This window comes from Ictidomys tridecemlineatus, chromosome 11 (genome assembly GCF_052094955.1).
Source record: "Ictidomys tridecemlineatus isolate mIctTri1 chromosome 11, mIctTri1.hap1, whole genome shotgun sequence".
Taxonomy (NCBI): Eukaryota; Metazoa; Chordata; class Mammalia; order Rodentia; family Sciuridae; genus Ictidomys; species Ictidomys tridecemlineatus.
In genome coordinates this window covers 21,830,043-21,849,490 of record NC_135487.1, presented here as the reverse complement: position 1 = coordinate 21,849,490, position 19,448 = coordinate 21,830,043, and the positions used below count along the sequence as shown (strand labels likewise).

The following is a 19,448-nucleotide window of genomic DNA, read 5'->3' as shown; positions in this document are numbered from 1 at the left end:
AATAGCAATTTTAAAAAATCTGTTATACACATAAAGCACCTGGCAATTCGGAAAGGGTGGTTGTTTGTTACTATTATTATTTTACATGGGCTGATGGATGAAGACTCATTTTTCATCCTGGGGGACGCATCATTTCCCTAAGGACACCCACATTTCTTAGGTGCTAGGGAGAGAACCCAGGACCTTTCACATGCTACGGACTACCACGGAGCTGCACCCCCAGCCTTGGCACCAGCCTCTTGTTTGGCAGCTTTTAAAGTGCAGAGATGGTGGCTTATTTCTTGTTCTATCCTTGGCTCTCAACATAGGGCCTGGCACAGAGCAGATGCTCAGAAAGTGTGTTGAGTTGAACTTCTTAGGGCTGGGATGTGTTTTTTGTTTTTTGCTTTATTATAGGTATTGGGGATGGAACCCAAAGGTACTTTACCACTGAGCTACATCCCCAGCCCTTTTTGTTTTTTTTTATTTTACGACAAGTTTTCACTAAGTCACTGCGGGGTTTTCCAATTTGCTGAGGTTGGCCTCCAACTTGCGATCCTCTGCTGAGATTACAGGCATGCACCACCAGGCCTGAAGTTTTGAGTAGACACACAGTCATGGATGCTGTGGGTTTGCTGTGATCTTGAAGCTAGAATTAGACAGGCAGGCAGTATAGATAGGTAAACCCAGTCAGGTCCGGTCAGTCAGGCCAATTTTGAGTGAGTCCCGGGAAGTTGGAGACTGCCACTGAAGGATTGAAATGTTAATTTCTTCGGAGCCCTTCCTCTACTCTTATTAAGAGCCTGCCCCTGCACCAACCTGTTGCTAAGGTCCCAGGAATTGCCCCTCCCTACAGGGAGCTGTAAAGTTGTTAATTAATGCGTCCTTGGCTGCTCCATCCTGCCCTTCCCCCTTCAACCCACCTTTTGGCCATCCCGCTGAGCATTCCTGGGTCTAGTCAAATGCCTAGTCACCTACACAGGAAGGAGAAAGATAAGGGGAGAGAGCAGGAGAACAAAGGAAGCCTAGGACATATAAAAAGGGCAGAACACCTCGATTCTTGGGATACCAGGATACCAGCTATGGCCCCCTTCTCCCTTCTGGGAGATGTCTATATTACCTCCTTCTCAATAAACCTTGCTTTATATGCTTGCCTCCGTGTGCTTCTCTAATATTCAAACTTCAACATGTGGGGAAGCAGGACTCGTCACCGATAACCGGTATCAATCTGAATCCCCAGGCAGATGCCCTGAACAGTAGAGGTAAAAGCCAAGGGAGGTTCTAGTCCTGGGAGCCTCCCCCCTCAGTTGGGCATCAGGAAACATCGTGTTTAATCAAAAAATAGGAAATGCCCACAACCCCCTCACACTGTATAAAATAGATACAAGTACAGGTGGTTGCTGTTTTGGTTACTTTATGGTGCTGGGGAAGGACTCACGCCTGGCACATGCTAGTCAAGTGCTCTATCACTGAGTGAAAGATGAGAAAGAGGCCAAGAGGCTTCTTTCAGATATACCCTCTCCCATCATAAAAACCGATCATCATCTAGTTACACCTGTTTTTGAGTTTTTTATAAATGAACTTGCACAGAATTAATTATTTTAGGACTGGCTTTTTCTACTTGACATTATGCCTGTAAAATTCATTCATGTATGCCCAGGTGCAGTAGTACACACCTGTAATCCCAGCAGCTCCAGAGGCTGAGGCAGGAGGATCACAAATTCAAAGCCAGCCTCAGCAACTTAGTGAGGCCTTAAGCAAATTGGACAGACCCTGTTTCTCAACGAAATATTAAAAATAGGCTGGGCATGTGACTCAGCAGTCAAGTGCCCCTGGATTCAATCTCTGGTACAAAAAAAAAAATCATCCATATTTCCACATTAGTCCTTAGTATGTTTGTAGCATTCTACTGAATAAACATGAAGTAAAAGGAACTTTCTTCTGCACTCTGAAGTTTCAATAATTGAGTCTGCTGAAATAAACTGACACTAGGCAGATTAACAGAACAGGCATACAAATTTATTATCTCTTATCTCAAAATATAAAAAGGGCTGGGAATGTAGCTCAGTGGTAGAGCTACTGGAGACATCCCAGAAAAGTGAGTACCCAGGAAGGAACCCAATGTGATTTAGAAACTTATATACCCTTTTCCTAGGAGAAAGAGACATGGAAATGTAAGTAATTTTAGAGGAAGAATAAGTGATTCTCAGGGGAGATGATTGAATCTCAAGAATAGATAATAGCTGGGACATACCCATCCTTCCTGCAATATGCATGGGTTCCAGGGATGGTGAGATATCTGGGGAGGATCCCCAGCTATCTGATGTCTTCTGGAGGTTCCAGTCTGCAAGGTAGACAGAGGAGCCCCCGAAAGATCCCTTCACTCATGGACTGCTCCCTAGGCTCTAAGTTTGAAGTCCAAGTATCATTTTCTGAGCCCAGTGGTTTGTTTCCAGTGTTTGGCTATTCTGAATAATACCATCGTGAATATTTTCTTAGACATTTTTTGGTAGACTTAGTTCTGTATTGCTAAGTCACAGAGGATACATAGATTCAGCCTTAGTAAATTGTATTAGTTTTCCAAGAAGATTATACCAATTTAAAGTCCTATCTATGATATACGGGTTCTAATTTTTCTATAGCCTTGCCAATACTTAATACTGTCAATTCTTTTAATTTCAAATGTCAGCCATTCTGGGTGACATGTAGTGCAGTCTCATTGTTTAAATGTGTCTACCCACACAATGATAAGTAATGATGTTTTCTTATGTCTATTTCTTTTCTTTCTTTCTTCTTCTTTTTTTTTTTTTTTTTTTTTTTTTTGGTATCAGGGATTGAACTCAGGGGTACTTGACCATGAGCCACATCCCCAGCCCTATTTTGTATTTTATTTAGAGACAGTGTCTTGCTGAGTTGCTTAAAGCCTTGCTTTTGCTGAGGCTGGCTTTGAACTCAAGATCCTCCTGCCTCAGTCTCCCAAGCCGCTGGGGTTACAGGCAGGCGCCACTATGCCTGGCTCATATGTCTGTTTCTTGTGCTTGGTTTTTTCATGTGCTTATTGACCATTTGGATTTCCCTCCCCCCAGTTCTGGGGATTTAACCCAGGCCTCACACATGCTAGGCAAGTGCTCTACTATTGAACTGCACCCCAGCCCTGCCTTTGTGTGTATAGAGGTGAGGATACTGACATTTGAACCACTACCTAAGTCACATCCCCAGACCTATTTATTTTATTTGTTTATTGTGGTAGTGGGGATTTAACCCAGGGGCACTCTACCACTGAACTATTCCCAAATCTTTTTTTATTTTTATTTTAGATAGGGTCTGGCTAAGTTACCCAGGCTGGCCTTCAGTTTGTGATGTTCCTGCTTCAGCATCTGAAACAGGTGGGATTGTAAGTAAGGTCTCTCACACTCATCTGTGAACAAACTCTTCAAGAAGGATATCTAGGCTGGGTGTGGTGGCACACACCTGTAATTCCAGTAGCTCAGAAGGCTGAGACAAGAGAATTGCAAGTTCAAAGCCAGCCTCAGCAATTTAGTGAGGCCCTAAGCAACTTAGCAAGACCCTGTCTCAAAGTAAAAAATAAAAAGGGCTTGGAGATATGGTTCAGTGATTAAGCACCTGGGTTCAATCTTTGGTGCCAAAAAAAAAAAAAAAAGACATCCAGGAGCTGGACTCAGTGGTGCACGCCTGTAGTCCCAGCTCCTTGTGGGAGGCTGTGCAAGTTCGAGACCAGCCTCAACCTCAGCATTTATTAAGGCCCTAAGCAACTTAGTGAGACCCTGCTTCAAAATAAAAAATTAAATGGCTGGGGATGTAGCTCAGTGGTAAAGCACCTCTGGGTTCAATCCCCAGAACCAAAGTGGGAAGAAGAAGGAGGAGGAGGAGAAGAAAAAGGGGGACAGAAAGAGAAAGAAGAAGAAGAAAAGGAGACTGGGGGTGCTGTAGTTCAGCTCAGAGGTTAAGCTTTTGCCTAGTGTGTTGAGGCCCTGGATTCAATTCCCAGTTCCACAACAAAGTCTGTTCACCCTTGGCCCTCTCCTCCAAGTATGTCTCTCCATGACCATTTAGTGACTATTCACTGATGATCACTTCATGGTTGTCCTGTGCTGATCACACCCAGATCTCTATTTAGAGATCCAGAGGTCCTGTTCCTAAACTCCACACTCAGGTATCCAGCTGGTTCTTTGCTGTCTCTCACAGGGTGATCCTGAAAGGGTAAAGTTTCTAAGCTGCAAAGCCTGAATTAAAATGTAAAAGACTGGGTATTGTTAAGTTCCTCTGCTACACCCAGAACCTGAAATTCCTGAGATAGTTAAGACGTCGTCCTACTGGCCATTTAGCCTAGGGTCCTGTGCAGTTTGTCACAGGGCCCCAACCAATCAGTTTGAATATGTACCCCGCTTAGGAGTGACCAATCACCCCCCCACCTGTTCCCGCCAATGAATGTGCTAATCATGTCTCAGAGTTGTTGTTCAATTTTCCCGCACCTCATGATGATTTGTACTGATGTATGCAAAGCCCCCCCCTCCCCAAAAAGTGTACTTAATCTCTGCTTGACCTCTGCTCTGGGCTCTGGGCTGCTCTCCTTTCTTGAGTGGGCACGGAGCCCCAGCATGCTGGTTCGATAAAACTCCCTCCTGCTTATTGCATGAAGCCAGTCTCTTGTGTGGTCTCTTTCTCCGATGCTTCGCCGGACCCTTACAATCCCATTGTCCCTCAAGATCAACATCCCAAACTGAAATCGTTTTTTTTCTTCCACCCCATTTCCAATTTCCCTTCTGCTCAGGTCCACTTCAAGGTGCCCACTCTGGTCCTTCACCTTCGTTCTCATTGCCCCTGTGAATGTTCAGGCCACATCTCACACATTCCATTGAAGCCAGATTTAAAATTAGGTAGTCAGTGTACTTAGGTAAATCCGGTCTAATATCGAGTGAAATCTAAAACGGAGGCCATGTTGAGAATGAATTTCTGGAAAAAGTTGAGCAACTCTCGGAAAGTTAATGAAGCCCAGGAAACAGCCCCCAACAGATCTGAAGACAGCCCATCCCAAAGAAATGTTAATGAACAGCAAACTTGAAGATGCTGACTGGGATGTTACTTCTTTGGCCATCTGTGTCCCAACCCTTCAGGCCTTCCCACCTACATTCCATCACTAAAAACTATAAAAAGGGGAATACATTCGCCCTTCAACGGATTCCATCTCTTGGGTCCCCTTCTTCCTCCGGGAGGAGTCTTTTTTGCTGTCCTTTAATAAACTTCTAATTTTCCACTCTGACCTTGCCTCTGCGTGCTTCTCTGGTGTTATTCTTCAACTTCGGGGAAGCAAGGTCAACAGCGGTAACACCATGACCTGTTCTCCTTCCCTGCCCTGTACCCTCTTTGCCCTGGGTGCCTCCTCCTGGGGTGCCAGCTCATGTACCACTTCTTCTGGGTTTCCTATGCTCTTCTCCAGGGCCAGTTCCTCCCTGCTGTGTGATTTATCACAATAGGTTGTAATCACCAGTATCATTGCCTGAATCCCTGCTTCAGACATCTATCTTTGTGCCTACTCAGCTTTCCTCCTCCTGTTCTTAGTACTCCAATTTCCCTCTGGAACCATCCCTCCATTCTCACTCTGTGTGGTTTTGGTGAGGAAGGGTATATATATCACCCAGGCCTGGTCAGCATATTTCATCCTTTAGCCCCATAACTGGGTCAAGTTAAGCACACAGAGCCAAGGCAGTTGATCAGAGTCAATCTTAGGACTTGGAACAAATGGGAAAAAAGTTGTCGTCCCCCGCCCAAGGGAGACACTGACAGGCTAAGATGAAGGCCCAGAGCCTGGAGGGGATCTAAAGGGTTGATCCTAGGCCTCACCCATCACACATTGTGTTTTTCTTCCATTCATTCATTCATGCTGGGAATTGAAGCCAGGCCTTGCACATACTGAATACATGTTCTACCACTGAGCTGCACCCCCAGGCCCTGCATGTTCTAGGTGGGAGATTTCCCTTCCACACTACTGGAATACATAGATTCTAAGAAAAATCACTCCTCCACAGCCCTTCTGCATTTCTAGCACTATGATGGATTTTCTAATTATCTTCACTTAGCTTTGTTGTCAAACTTCAGAGTAGCAGTTGTTAAGAACACAAATTCTGGAGGCAGATTCAAGGGTTAGGACGCCAGCACTACTACTTACCAGTTATATGATGTTGAACAAATGACTTAACCTCTCTGTGCTTCAGTTTTGTCATCTATAAAGGGGAGATGATAACAGTATTGATTTTGTGAGAATTCAATGAAAAAAAAAAAGACTTGTTTACACTGGGGGAAAACATCACATGGGACATTTCACAAAGGAAGTGAGAACAAGGCCAAGTTTCCAAGTAGCTAAGGATCGCTCTGTTGGCAGTGGGGAACACATCAGGATAATAGCCTGCGCATCTTACTAGAAACTTAGTGAGTTTCTTTGTTTTGTCTGTCATGTGTTCTTTTTTTTTTTTTTTAAAGAGAGAGTGAGAGAGGAGAGAGAGAGAGAGAGAGAGAGAGAGAGAGAGAGAGAGAGAATTTTTAATATTTATTTTTTAGTTCTCGGCAGACACAACATCTTTGTAGGTATGTGGTGCTGAGGATGATGGAACCCGGGCCGCACGCATGCCAGGCGAGCGCGCTACCGCTTGAGCCACATCCCCAGCCCCAGTATCATGTGTTCTTAATCTCACTGACATCACTAGTGGAATTATTTTTAAGTGTTTGGCATCTCATCAGGGTCTGAGAGCCAGAGCTATGGCCAAGTGAATTTAATACAAAGGAATGATGATGGTTATCTGCAAAAACTTGAGAGATGTTGATGCTAAACAGAATATTTATTTCATTTATATACTAAATTAGGTTCACTGACTAATTCAACTCCCACCCACATGTAACCATGTTACAGAGAAGATTCAGGAATTCCTCCAGCCACTACCTAACTCTGGGGCTGCCTGTACTGAGGATGCAATAAAACACTGCAGTTCTAGGGGCTGGGGTTGTGGCTCAGTGGTAGAGTGCTCACCTAGCATGCATGAAGAACTGGATTCGATCCTTAGCACCACATAAATGTAAAATAAAGATATTGTGTCCACCTAAGACTTAAGAATAAATATTTAAGAACAACAACAACAACAAACCTCTGCAGTTCTAAGAACACGGGCTTTGAGGTTCCTCGTACTTGAGTTCAGGTCTCATCTTTGCCATTTGCTTCCTTATGGGAACTTAAGTAAGTAACGTATCCTTTCTGAGTCTCATTTTTCTCATCGGTAGAATGGGTAAAGTAATTGTTCCCAAGGTAACCCCACAGTACAGTGCAAGGGCTGACAGTCACAACATATTCAATGTGTTCATGGCACTTACTTTACAAAGCTGCTATGAGGACTGAGACGGTTTCCACAAGGCAACTAGCTCAGTGACAGGCAGCAAGAAAGCACTCAGTAAATGTTAGTTGCCAATATTAGGGATTTTGCATGCAAAAGTACCTCTGATAAGTACCATCATCTGGAGAGAGTGGAAATAGGAGCATTCATGAGGAAGGCTTTTTGAGGAGACTCTAAGGTCTAAACTGGATTTGAAAGGTGAGGAGGAACCAGCTTTAGCAGGGATTAGGATGTGTTTGGGGAAGAAAGAAAAAGGAACAGGTGACTGTGACCAAAATGAGACACTTGGATTTGGCTCAGCCTTGTCCTCAGGGTTCTTTTGGGCCCCTGCCAGTAGTGAGCAATCCTAGAAGCTTCTATGGCTTGGCTGCAGAAGGAAGCAGACATCTCCTATGGAGAGAAAGGGAAGTCACAGAGCTATTATCTGGTAGTGCCTGCAATTGGAGACACTTTGGCCAGCAGACAGACTTCTGTGGGGATCAGGGAGCTGGCAGAATGAAGGCCTAAATAAAGGTAGCCCAGGGCTCTCTGGCCATGAGGGCCACAGGGCTAGTGGCTTCTTCTCCCCTGCAAAGTCAGCAAGACACCTTCCATGTGTCATCCGATGTGGTCTTCTCTAGGCAGGAAGCACAAAAGTGGGTCCCTTCACCTTCTGAATATAGCTCACTTTGCTCTAAGGCTTATTATTATTTTTTATGTATATTTTTTCTCTTCTCCTCTCTACCCCTCCTTAACAAGATTAGGGAGACAGTATTATCTTTTCTTTCCCTAGTTAACTGCCCTTGAACACACCCACTACAGGAAGGAGATGCCTGCTGAGGATCTGAAAAGTGAATATCTCCCAATGAACAAGTGAGTCCTAACATGCCATCAGGGTGCCCTGGGACCCAATCATAGCACACTTGGAATGTAACCCTTGAAGAGTTCCTTTAAACACTTGCCCACCCTCCCACTCCCATTCCTCCTGTGGTCACAGTCTTTGGGACAGGAATCCCTGTGTTTCTCCTTTGCTATCAAAGCAATAAACCTTCTTTTTTCCTTTTTCTCAAAACCGTGTCCTCATTATTAAATTGGCATTGATTGGCATTGGGGACAGGGACTGAGCTTTCCATTACAGAAGCAAGAGCCATATGCAGGAAAGACCAAAGGGAACTATGGCAGTTTTAAAGCTCTGGTCTTTACAGGCGGGCGCAATGGTATATGCCTGTAATCCCAGTGGCTCAGGAGGCTGAGGCAGGATAATCCCAAATTGAAAGCCTCAGCAAATTATTGAAGCCCTAAGCATCTCAGTGAGACCCTGTCTCTAAATAAAATACAAAATAGGGCTGGTGATGTGGCTCAGTGGTTGAGTGCCCCTGAGTTCAATCCCAGTAACCTGCCCCCCACCCACCTCCAAAAAAAAAAAAAAAAAGAAAGAAAAAAAAAAAACTCTAGTCTGGGGTTGGGAATGTTGACCAGAGGTGGTAGATATTATGCTTAGCATGTGTGAGATCCTCAGTTTGATCCCCACTGCAAAATAAAAATAAAACTTTCTGGTATAAGTTTCCAAAAGGTCATTGTAGGGCAGTGGAGAAAACCAGACCTGTCACTTTCTAGGGGGGTCAGCCATCTCTGTCTGCCCCTCTAGATCCACACTTCACTCTTCTTGTTCTTAGTCTGACTTACATGGACACATAGCTGCTTCCTTTACCTTCTAACTTCCGGCAGGATCTAGCTAATGGGGATGCTGGGGAGGGAGGCAGGAGGAGAGAAGGGGTGGGCATTTATTCCCTGTCTGGCTCCCCAGGTTAGCCTGAGCTTTGATTGTCACTGCTCTTCTTAAGCAGGCCTATTTTCCAAAACTCCCTTCCTCTGTGTTCAGGTAATTATCTCCTCTGTCCCTTCAGGGCTAAAGGGTGGTGATAGTTCCTCAGTTGTTATTAGCCCCAGGTCATTGTGCTCTATCCCTTGTGGTTCCTCATACTCACCTATAGCATCTTAAATAAACCCTCTTCAAATTATTATGAATGTGCAATCTGTTTTCAGTTGGGATCCTGATTGATACATTTGCCAAATAACGATTCTTGTTGTTTTAAGGGAGAGAGGAAAAAAAAAAAATTATTGCCTCCCTGTTGTTTTATGTTCCTGAACTTGAGGCCCAGATCTCAGACAAATCTGTTTAAGAGTTTATGCAAGGGCTGGTGAGGTGATGCAGCTCAGTGGTAGAGTGCTTGCCTAGTATGTGCAAGGCCTTGGGTTCCATCCCCAGCACTGACCCTCCAAAAAAAGAGTTCAGGCTAGAGCTCAGTGAACAGGCCAGTCTCCCCATCCTTCGGCTCTAGTCCCCCTAGGTTTGCTTTGCATTCAGTTGCTCTCTCTGTCTAGCAGCTCCCAGCGGCTCCAAGTTTATATTCTCTCAGACTAAAGTCCAAAGAAAGGTTCATCCTTTTTCCAAGGGGTTGAGAGAGATCCTTCATTCTCATCCACTCAGCATGAGACTCAAGTCCACTCAAACTCATCACTGTGACCAGAGGGATGGAATAATAATTGGCCAGACCTGGGTCAAATACTTGCCTCTGGGTCTCAGAAGAGGGTTATTACCCCTCCTGAAGCAAATGGCCTGTGGGTATTGGGAGGTGATTATCAAAAGAAAGTGAAGGTACTCTGACCAGAAGAACACAGATGAAGAGTGGACCAAGACCACCAGGGTATTCTGCTTGCTGTTTTTTTTTTTTTTTTTTTTTTTTTTTTTTAAAGAGAGAGTGAGAGAGGAGAGAGAGAGAGAGAATTTTTAATATTTATTTTTTAGTTCTCGGCGGACACAACATCTTTGTTTGTATGTGGAGCTGAGGATCGAACCCGGGCCGCACGCATGCCAGGCGAGCGCGCTACCGCTTGAGCCACATCCCCAGCCCTTCTGCTTGCTGTTTGATCTAAGATAGGTGACCTACCTCCAGAACTTCTCTGTCCCCTCCTCCAATGCTAAGATGAATGGTTATTGATCATCTGTGTGGGTCAGGTCCTATATTAAGGGTTTTTTTGTTTTTTTTTTTTTGTACCAGGGATTGAACTCAGAGGCATTCAAACAGTGAGCCATATCCCTAGCCCTATTTTGTATTTTATTTAGAGACAGAGTCTTACTGAGTTGCTTAGTGCCTTGCTTTTGCTGAGGCTGGCTTTGAACTCCTGCCTCAAGTGGCTGGAATTACAGGTTTAATTAAAGGTTTTTTGTTTAGTTTTTAAATTTTATTTATTTATTTTTGTAGTTATAGATGAACAGAATGCCTTTATTTTGTTTATTTTTATGTGATGCTAGGGATCAAACCTCACACATGCTAGGCAAGTGAGGCCCAGCCCCAGCCCATGTTAAGGGTTTTTAATGAATCTTTGGGAGGTAATGTTTGCCCCGCTTTACAGATGAACAAACCAAGACTCGGAAAGTAAAAGCGCTTTCCCAGCATCACAAAAACCTAGCTGTGGCAGAGCTAGAATTTGAGCCCAGATTTTTCTGACACATAAGCGCATACCACTGTACCAACCTGCCTCTCATTTGGAGCTGAGCTTGCAGTACTGGAAGGATAAAAAGAGATATAAAAATAATACAGCCAACATTTATTGTACTCTGTGTGCACTTATGATGTACCAAAACCTGAGCCAAATGCTCTCTGTGTATTCATGTTTGATCTTTACAATAATTGCACTCCTGAAAACATCTAGCACAGCTCCTAGGCCCCGTGGGAACTCAGTGGTAGCTTCTCTCCCTAACTTTTTCTTCATGTTTGTTGTTTCAAGCATCTCTCCAGTGTTTGCCATTCTCTCCCTTCCTCCTTCTCCTTCTCTTTCTTCAATGCTGGGGATTGAACCCTCGTCCTCACACATCCTTGGCAAGCACTCTATCACTGAGCTACATCCCAGTCTGTGTTCGATGTTCTTCAGTGGTATGCAGGGTCTGCTGAGCTATTTCCCTGGTTGCCTAGAAGAGGAATCTGACTCAGGGTCCTTGTGCCTGGCAAAGTTCTGATGGGGCATAGGGCTCAATCAGAAGAGCATGTGGGCAAACTGGCACGGGATAAGGATGTGGTTAGCATCACAGCCTCTAATGGTTTTCCCCTGAACAACTTTAGACGCTTTTACAACTTCTCCAGGGTACTAGGGTTTATCCTCCTGGGTAAGTGAGAGGTAGAGGGTTTATAAGTCAAGGCTGCCCAGCAAGTGGGTATGAGGAGCTGATATGTATTCTGGTTTGCCTTCCAATCCCCTATACGGCTTTTATCCTGAGACCTATTCTCCATTATTTTTGACTCTTCCTTTATTCTTTTTAGCTAATCGGGTGCCAAGAACTGCCAATTCTCCCAGATGATTGTTATTATCTGAGAGGTTGTTCATGGAAAGGTTTGACCAAGTTTTCTTCATTTGGATTAAGGGTAGGGACTATATCATTTTTGTGTTTCCAGCAACTAAATACATGTTTAAGTTGAACTTAATAATAGTGACAATTTATTCAGAGCCTCTTGTGAACCAGTTACTTTACGATCAAGTTTAATCCTCCCCAAGCTGCTGCTTTTATCTGTATTTAACAGAATGGGAAAAGTGTGATTCCTGTTAGGTCACAGGACTAGCAAATAGCTAAATGGTAAACTAATAAGTAGTATGGACCTCTCTTGTAACCCCAGACCTGCATGTCTAGCTGTCTATTTGATTTTTTTCTTTCTTTCTTCCTTTCTCTCTCTCTTCTTTTTCTTCAGTACGAGGATTGAACCCAGGTGCTTTACCATCACTGAACTGTATCCCCAGTCCTGTTTATTATTTATTTTGAGTCAGGGTTTCACTAAGTTGCCCATGCTGGCTTGAACTTGCAATCCTTCTACTTCTGTCCCCTGAATCTCTGGGAGAAAAATCCTCTTGATTGTCCAATGGATATCTCAAAATAAATATGTCCAAGACCAAGTTCCTGGCATCCACTCTCCTCCAACCTGTTCATTAGTTGTAACTACATCTTTCAGTAGCTCAGGGCAAAACCACTGAGCCATCCTTAAACACCTCTCTTTCCCACACACCCTAGTTCCAATTCATGACCAGGTCTACCTTCAGAGCACCTCCAGAACTGACCACTCCTCATTTTCTCCACTCTTCTGTTCTGGTCCAAGCCTGTTATCACTTCCTGGGATGGTTCTGGTAGGCCTCCTCACTGGTCTCCTGGCTTTTGCCTTTGCCCCCTTTAATCTATTTTTAGTAGAATCAGATGTGTCACCTCTCTGCTGGAACCACTTCAGTGGGTAACTTGATGAGTAAAAAAGCTAAAGTCCCTACAAGGTGTGATCTGAGCTGACTTCCTGAGAAGTCTCTTACCTCATTTTCCAGTCTCCTCACTTCCCATCACCCTGTTATTCTCACATTTCTTCAAGCCATGCAGTCTTTTTTTTTAAGAGAGAGAGAATTTTTTTTAATATTTATTTTTTAGTTCTTGGCGGACACAACATCTTTGTATGTGGTACTGAGGATCGAATCCGGGTCGCACGCATTCCAGGCCAGCGCCCTGCCGCTTGAGCCACATCCCCAGCCCAAGCCATGCAGTCTTATTTCAAAGCCTTTACATACACTGTTTACTCTTTCTGGAAATCTCTTCCTTTAAATATTCTAAATAGGGCTGGGGATGTGGCTCAAGCGGTAGCGCGCTCGCCGGGCATGCGTGCCGCCCGGTTCGATCCTCAGCACCACATACCAACAAAGATGTTGTGTCCGCCGAGAACTAAAAAATAAATATCAAAAGTTCTCTCTCTCCGGCTGGGGATGTGGCTCAAGCGGTAGCGCGCTCGCCTGGCATGCGTGCGGCCCGGGTTCGATCCTCAGCACCACATACCAACAAAGATGTTGTGTCCGCCAAGAACTAAGAAAAAATAAATAAATGTTAAAATTCTCTCTCTCTCTCTCTCTCTCTCTCTCTCTCTCTCTCTCTCTCTCTCTCTCTCTCTCTGTCCCCCTCTCTCACTCTCTCTTTCAAAAAAAAAAAAAGTTCTCTCTCTTTCTCTCTCCTCTCTCACTCTCTCTTTAAAAAAAAAAATTTAAAAAAATAAAAAATAAATATTCTAAATACCCAAAGCTTATTTCTGCATCTCTTTCAGTGTTTTTGTTTTATTTTGTTTGTGGTGCTGAGGATTGAACCTAGGACCATTCACATGATAAGTGCATGCTCTACCAATGAGCTGACCTCCAGCCCTTTGCTGAACAATTTATCTTTTTATTTTGAAATTATAAGAGTTCTTTTATGTGTTATAGGTAAAAGCCCCTTTCTGATACACTGTAAATTTGCAAATATTTCTTCCTATTCTGTGAGTTGTCTTTTCTCCATCAGGATTACTGGGGATCTAATCCAGCCCTTTACCACTGAGCTACATCCCCCAGTCTGCCCGCCCCCTTTTTTAGTTGTAGACAGACACAATACCTTTATTTTACTTATTTATTTTTATGTGGTGCTGATAATTGAACCCAGAGCTTCACATGTGCTAAGCAAGCACTCTACTGCTGAGCCACAACCTTTTTTTTTTTTTTTTTAATTTTGAGACTGGGTCTCACTAAATTGCTAAGGCTGACCTTGAACTTGTGATCCTCCTGTCTCAGCCTTCTAAGTCACTGGGATTACAGGCATGTACTATCTCACAGCAAGAGATAGTATTCTTTGAAACAGAAGTTTTTGGTGTTTACAAAGTCCAATTTATCTATTTTTTCTGTTGTTTGTGCTTTGGGTGTCATATCTGAGAAACTATTGTCTAATCCAATGCAATGAGGGTTTAGCCCTATATTTTCTTTTCTTTTTTTTTTTTTAAGAGAGAGTGAGAGAGGGGGGAGAGAGAGAGAGAGAGAGAGAGAGAGAGAGAGAGAGAGAGAGAATTTTTAATATTTATTTTTTAGTTCTTGGCGGACACAAAATCTTTGTCTGTATGTGGTGCTGAGGATCGAACCCGGGCCGCACGCATGCCAGGCGAGCGCGCTACCGCTTCAGCCACATCCCCAGCCCAAATTTCATTCTTTTTCTTGTGGGTATCCAGTTGTCTTTAATTCTTTTTTTTTTTTGAGGGGGGGAGCAGTAGTACCAGGGATTGAACTCAGGGCACTTGACCACTAAGCCACATTCCCAGCCCTATTTTGTCTTTTATTTAGAGACAGGGTCTCACTTAGCTGCTTAGCGCCTTGTTTTTGCTGAGGCTGGCTTTGAACTTATGATCCTCCTACTCAGACTCCTGAGCTGCTGGGATTACAGGCATGCACCACTGCACCCTACTTCGGTTGTCTTTATTTGTTGTTAAAAATTAATTGACTCTAGCAGGGCATGGTGGTGTGTCTGTGATCTCAACAACTCAGGAGACTGAAGCAGCAGAATTGCAAATTTCAGGGCAGCCGGACATTTAGCAAGATGCTGTCTCAAAATAAAAAAATTAAAAGGGGCTGGAGTATAATTCAATGGTAGAGCACTCCTAGGTTCAATCTCTAGTATTGCCAAAATTAATTGATTATTTAATTAATTAAATTGACCATAAATGTAAGGGTTTACTTCTGGACTGCCATTTCTTTTCCATTAATTCATATGTTCATTCTTATGTCAGTACCATACTACCTTTATTACTTTATATAATAAGTTTTGAGATTGGGCAGTGAATCCTAAAACTTTTCTTTTTTAAATTGTTTCTGATGTTCTGTATCCTCTACATTTGCATATGAATTTTAGGATTGACTTGTTCATTTCTGCAAAAGCAAAATCCAGCTGAATTTTCCCCCCCAATCCTAGAGATCAAACTGGGGGGCCTCATGCATGCTAGGCAAGCACTTTACTAGTGAGTTACATATCCAATCCCAGTCAGTTGAAATTTGTATAGATATTGTATGAAAAATGTAGATCAGTTTGAGGAGTAATGCCATCTTACACCCCAAATACCATCTATTCACTTTTATTCATGAACATGGGATGTCTTCTCATTTATTTAGGTCTTGTTTAATTTTTTAACAATGTTTTATAGTTTTTAGTGCATAAATCTTGTACTTCTTTTGTTAAATTTACTCATATTTTTCATCTTGATGCTATTTTCATAAAAATATTTTCTCAATTTCATTTACAGATGGTTCATTTTTAGTGTTTAGAAATCCAACTGATTTTTGTGTATTGATTTTGTATACTGAACCTTGCTGAACTCATTTATTAGTTCTAATAGGCTTTTTGTGGATTCCTTAGAGTTTTCTATATTCAAAATCATACAAACAGAGATAGTTTTGATTCTTTCTCTCTACCCTGGATACTATAATCATCAGTTCTTATCCTTTTTCATTTCTTCTCACACACAGCCTTTAGACTAATTTTCCTTTTGTTCTCCTTTCAATTTTCTGAGATTTATGTTCAAGCTAATTTCGGTGCTGATCCTTTCTTGTTTCTTCAGGTACAAAATTCTCTGAAAAAAGGATATACTAAAATGAAGTAGTAGGCTGGAGGTATGGCTCAGTATTTGAGTACTTGCCTACTAAGCACAAAGCCCTGGGTTCAATCCCCAGCACTGCAAACAAATAGGTAAATAAATAAATTTAACACAACAAGATGCTATACAGTGAGATGTAGTTCTGTGTATGTGTGTTTGTACTGGGAATTTACCACCGAGCTACATCCCTAGTCCTTTTTATTTTTTACTTTGAGAAAGATTCTTGCTAAGTTGCTGAGGATCTCACTAAGTTGTTGAGGCTAGCCTCGAACTTGCAATCCTGCTTCAGCTTTCTGAGTCCGTGGGATCACAAGCCATGTGCCACCATGCCTGGCAGAGACATTGTTATTAGTTTCTGATATTTCCTTCCAATAAATTCTATGCATACTGAAATACATATATCTACATTTATATAGATAAATGTAGATATATGTATAGATAAATGTAGATATAAATTCATATGTAAAACATCCTTACACCTAGGAGCTGTTATATATATCTTGCTTTTTGTTATATCTTAACTATGAGTTTTGGAGGTTGTACCACAGTAGCACCTAATTTTCATTAACAGTTGTATATTCTTCCATTTTAATGAAACACTCTCCTATTGAGGGTTATTAAGGTTATCTCACCTTTTGTGTTACCAACAATTCTGCAGCAGACATCCTTGTATGTTTATTTGTACATGTCAAGTTGCCTTGGGCAATATTTTGAAAGGAAAAAAAAAAGAGGTGTAGGAGAGCAAGGGTTTTTGTGATTAGAAGGATTGCAGTTGTCTTCCTGCAGCCCTGCTCTGTGCCATCTCCAGGCCCATTCCTGACCATCAGTGCTCTCTGGGGGACAGGAGAGCTCTCTATCATTCTGCTTTGGCAGTTGGAAAAGGGCATCTTTTGGGAGCCCCTGGCTTGGAGTAGACAGCATTGGCCAGATTTGCAATCATTAGGCTCAGCATGGCTAAGCCTGGGTCATGGCCTGTTTGGGAGTGGGATGCTGAACCACTGATGCTGGTGTGCAGCACACTGACTGTGATGGGTAGGCCAGAAGTCAGCCTGTGAGGATGACCTTGGCTGTCAGGATGTCCTGAGCAAGCTGTTTAGCTAGATCGGGTGCTGACCTGTTCTGACCACGAGAGGGTAGTAATGAGCTGCCTAGCGTTCCAGGCTGTTAAAGGGCCTTCTCTGTACAAAGAAGCTCTTGTGTGGAGCAGCTTCCAAGAGGACAGGACAGCCAGGTAAATTATATTCCTGAAGAAGAAGGATGCATTAGAGGAAATCTAGTTGAACATATTTGAGAACACTATAAAAAGTATAAAATCAAGATGGACCACCTCTCATGAAAATAGCTTCATTATATAAATTTTTTCCATAAATATAGTACATGCACATTACAAAAACTTCTAATAATAAATAAAAGTACAAAGTATGACCACTGTTCTCTTTTTGGAAATGTTTTTGTAACCTGATTTTTTTAACTCAGAAAATGTGTGGTTATCTATCCTTGTCGATACCTTTAATGTTAGAGGCCTTAGGACTTGTACTTACATAAATGCTTCATAAATTTTTCTACCCCAGTAACCCCAAAGGCAGAGAAGATGAATGCTTAGACAGGCAGGTAGCGTGTGAGACTGTGTGTGGAACTGGAATGTAACAGAACAGGAGAAACTTCTCTGAAATAGTGTGCTTTTACCTTAAAAGTTCAGACAAATTTTGCATTATACCCCATACATTTTGCATTCTCCTTCCCCTTTGTGTTTGTTTAAAAATCCGATGTCTTTTTCTCCCCCACATCTTTATAACATCTCATCGCATGTATGTACCACATGTAATGCTGGACTTTTAAGTCATTGACAGTTTTTTCTATACTATAAACACTATCTCACTATCATGTTGGGTGCGGTGGCGCATACCTGAAATCCCAGTGGCTTGGGAGGCTGAGACAGGAGGATCATGAGTTCAAAGCCAGCCTCAGCAAAGGAGAGGTGCTAAGCAACTCAGTGATACCTTGTCTCTAAATAAAATATAAAAAAATAGGGCTGGGCATGAGGCTCAGTGGTCAAGTGCCCCTGAGTTCAATCCTCAGGACACAAAAAAACCCAAAATAAAACAAAACACTATTGCAGTGAGCATCCTTCCGCCTATGTAGTTTCTCTTGTCTGATTATATCATTAGATTAGATTTCCAGAATGGGCACTTTAAAAAAACAAAGATACTCCCTTGCTCCCTGTGCTTTTGAAAAATTTGGTACAAGTGAGATGAAAAGGTGCTGAGGGGGAGAAGGGCTGTTCTTTATGCTTCTTGTTCAGGTCCTGGCTGGGACCCACCAGTAGTCTGGCTTGGATCCTGCCCTTCTTCTGCATTCACACAAGGTAACATGGCTTCCCTGTGCCCAGCAAAGTGCCAGGCTCTTATTTCCACCTTTTCTCATGTAGTCTTCCTAACAACCTGTTAAGATAGGGATGATTATTCTCATTTTGCAGAGGAGGAAGCCAGTCCTGTGAACCCAGGTGTTTTGGCCAAGGTTTCACGGAGAGGAATTTGATGTTTGGGTGTCTTGATTCAGGGATTCAGCATCATTGTCAGCTTAGGGAACAGGACAGCTTAGTTGTAGACTTACTCCTAGGATAGTCGCCTTTGAATCTAGCCACTCAGGAGGATGAGACAGGAGGATCCCAAGTTCAAGGCCAGCCTCAGCAACTCAGCCAAAACTTGTCTCAAAATAAAATAAAAATAACTAAAAGGGTTGGGGGTATAGATCAGTGGTAGAGTACCCATCTAGCATGTAAGAGGCCATGGGTTTGATCCCCAGCACCACAAAAAAACAAAACAGAACAAAAAACGTTTCAGTTACAAGTAAACCCAAAACCCAAAACAACACTAGAGCTATTTTAAGTTTTTTTTTTTTAAAGGAGGAGTAATGGTGGGGGAGGGAATTACACGAACACAGAGAAGTCTCATGGAGCCCAAGAGAAAAAGTAATTAGTCTCAGGAGGAATGAGGAAGCAGTGCTCTCTCTGTTTCTCTTTCTCTGGGAAATCATGGCCTCCAGCCTCTGCTTCCGTAAGTGCATCCAGCTCACTCCTCTCCTTTAGCAGATCAGGTTCTCTGCCTTGCCATGAATGTGACCTTCTCCTAGCTTCCAATTTTACATCCGCTCAGTTTAGGTCTGCAGCCCAGACTGAGCTGGGATCTCTTATTCTAAACCCAAATCCCCAGGAGAGAGAATCTGATCTGATTACCTTGCTATATGTGTCCACTTCTGATCCAAACAGTGGTTGCCTTCGTGGGCAGGACTGGGCAGTACACACATGGCTGTCAGCCGGGGGCAGTTCTTAAAGAACAGGGATCATCCCTGGCTGGCAGATTCCTATAAAGGTGTAGGAATGTGTCTACTTTGTCTCCCTGTCTGTATAAAACCCCAATATTAAACAGCATTCTATTAGAGGAAAAGGGATGGAAACCTAACTCAAGTTTACTTAAACAAAAAAGGGAACTTTTATCTCTAACAGAAAAGTCAAGGGCTTGATTTCAGGCACAGCTGGATCCACTTGCTCAAAAACACTGCCAGGAACCATCTATCTCTTTTCATCTCTCAGTTTGACCTTCTTCTGTGTGTACTTCATTCCCAGGGA

General features: G+C 42.8%; 1 long non-coding RNA gene across 1 annotated transcript in view; it reads right to left on the bottom strand.

Moving 5' to 3' along the window:
• LOC110597081 (uncharacterized) overlaps positions 1 to 19,234 on the bottom strand; it is a 31,372-nt gene extending 12,138 nt beyond the window's left edge. Inside the window, exon 1 of the long non-coding RNA XR_013427226.1 lies at positions 19,056 to 19,234. This is a non-coding gene — a long non-coding RNA (uncharacterized LOC110597081). The remainder of the gene's footprint in view (positions 1 to 19,055) is intronic.
• Positions 19,235 to 19,448: the final 214 nt, after the last annotated feature.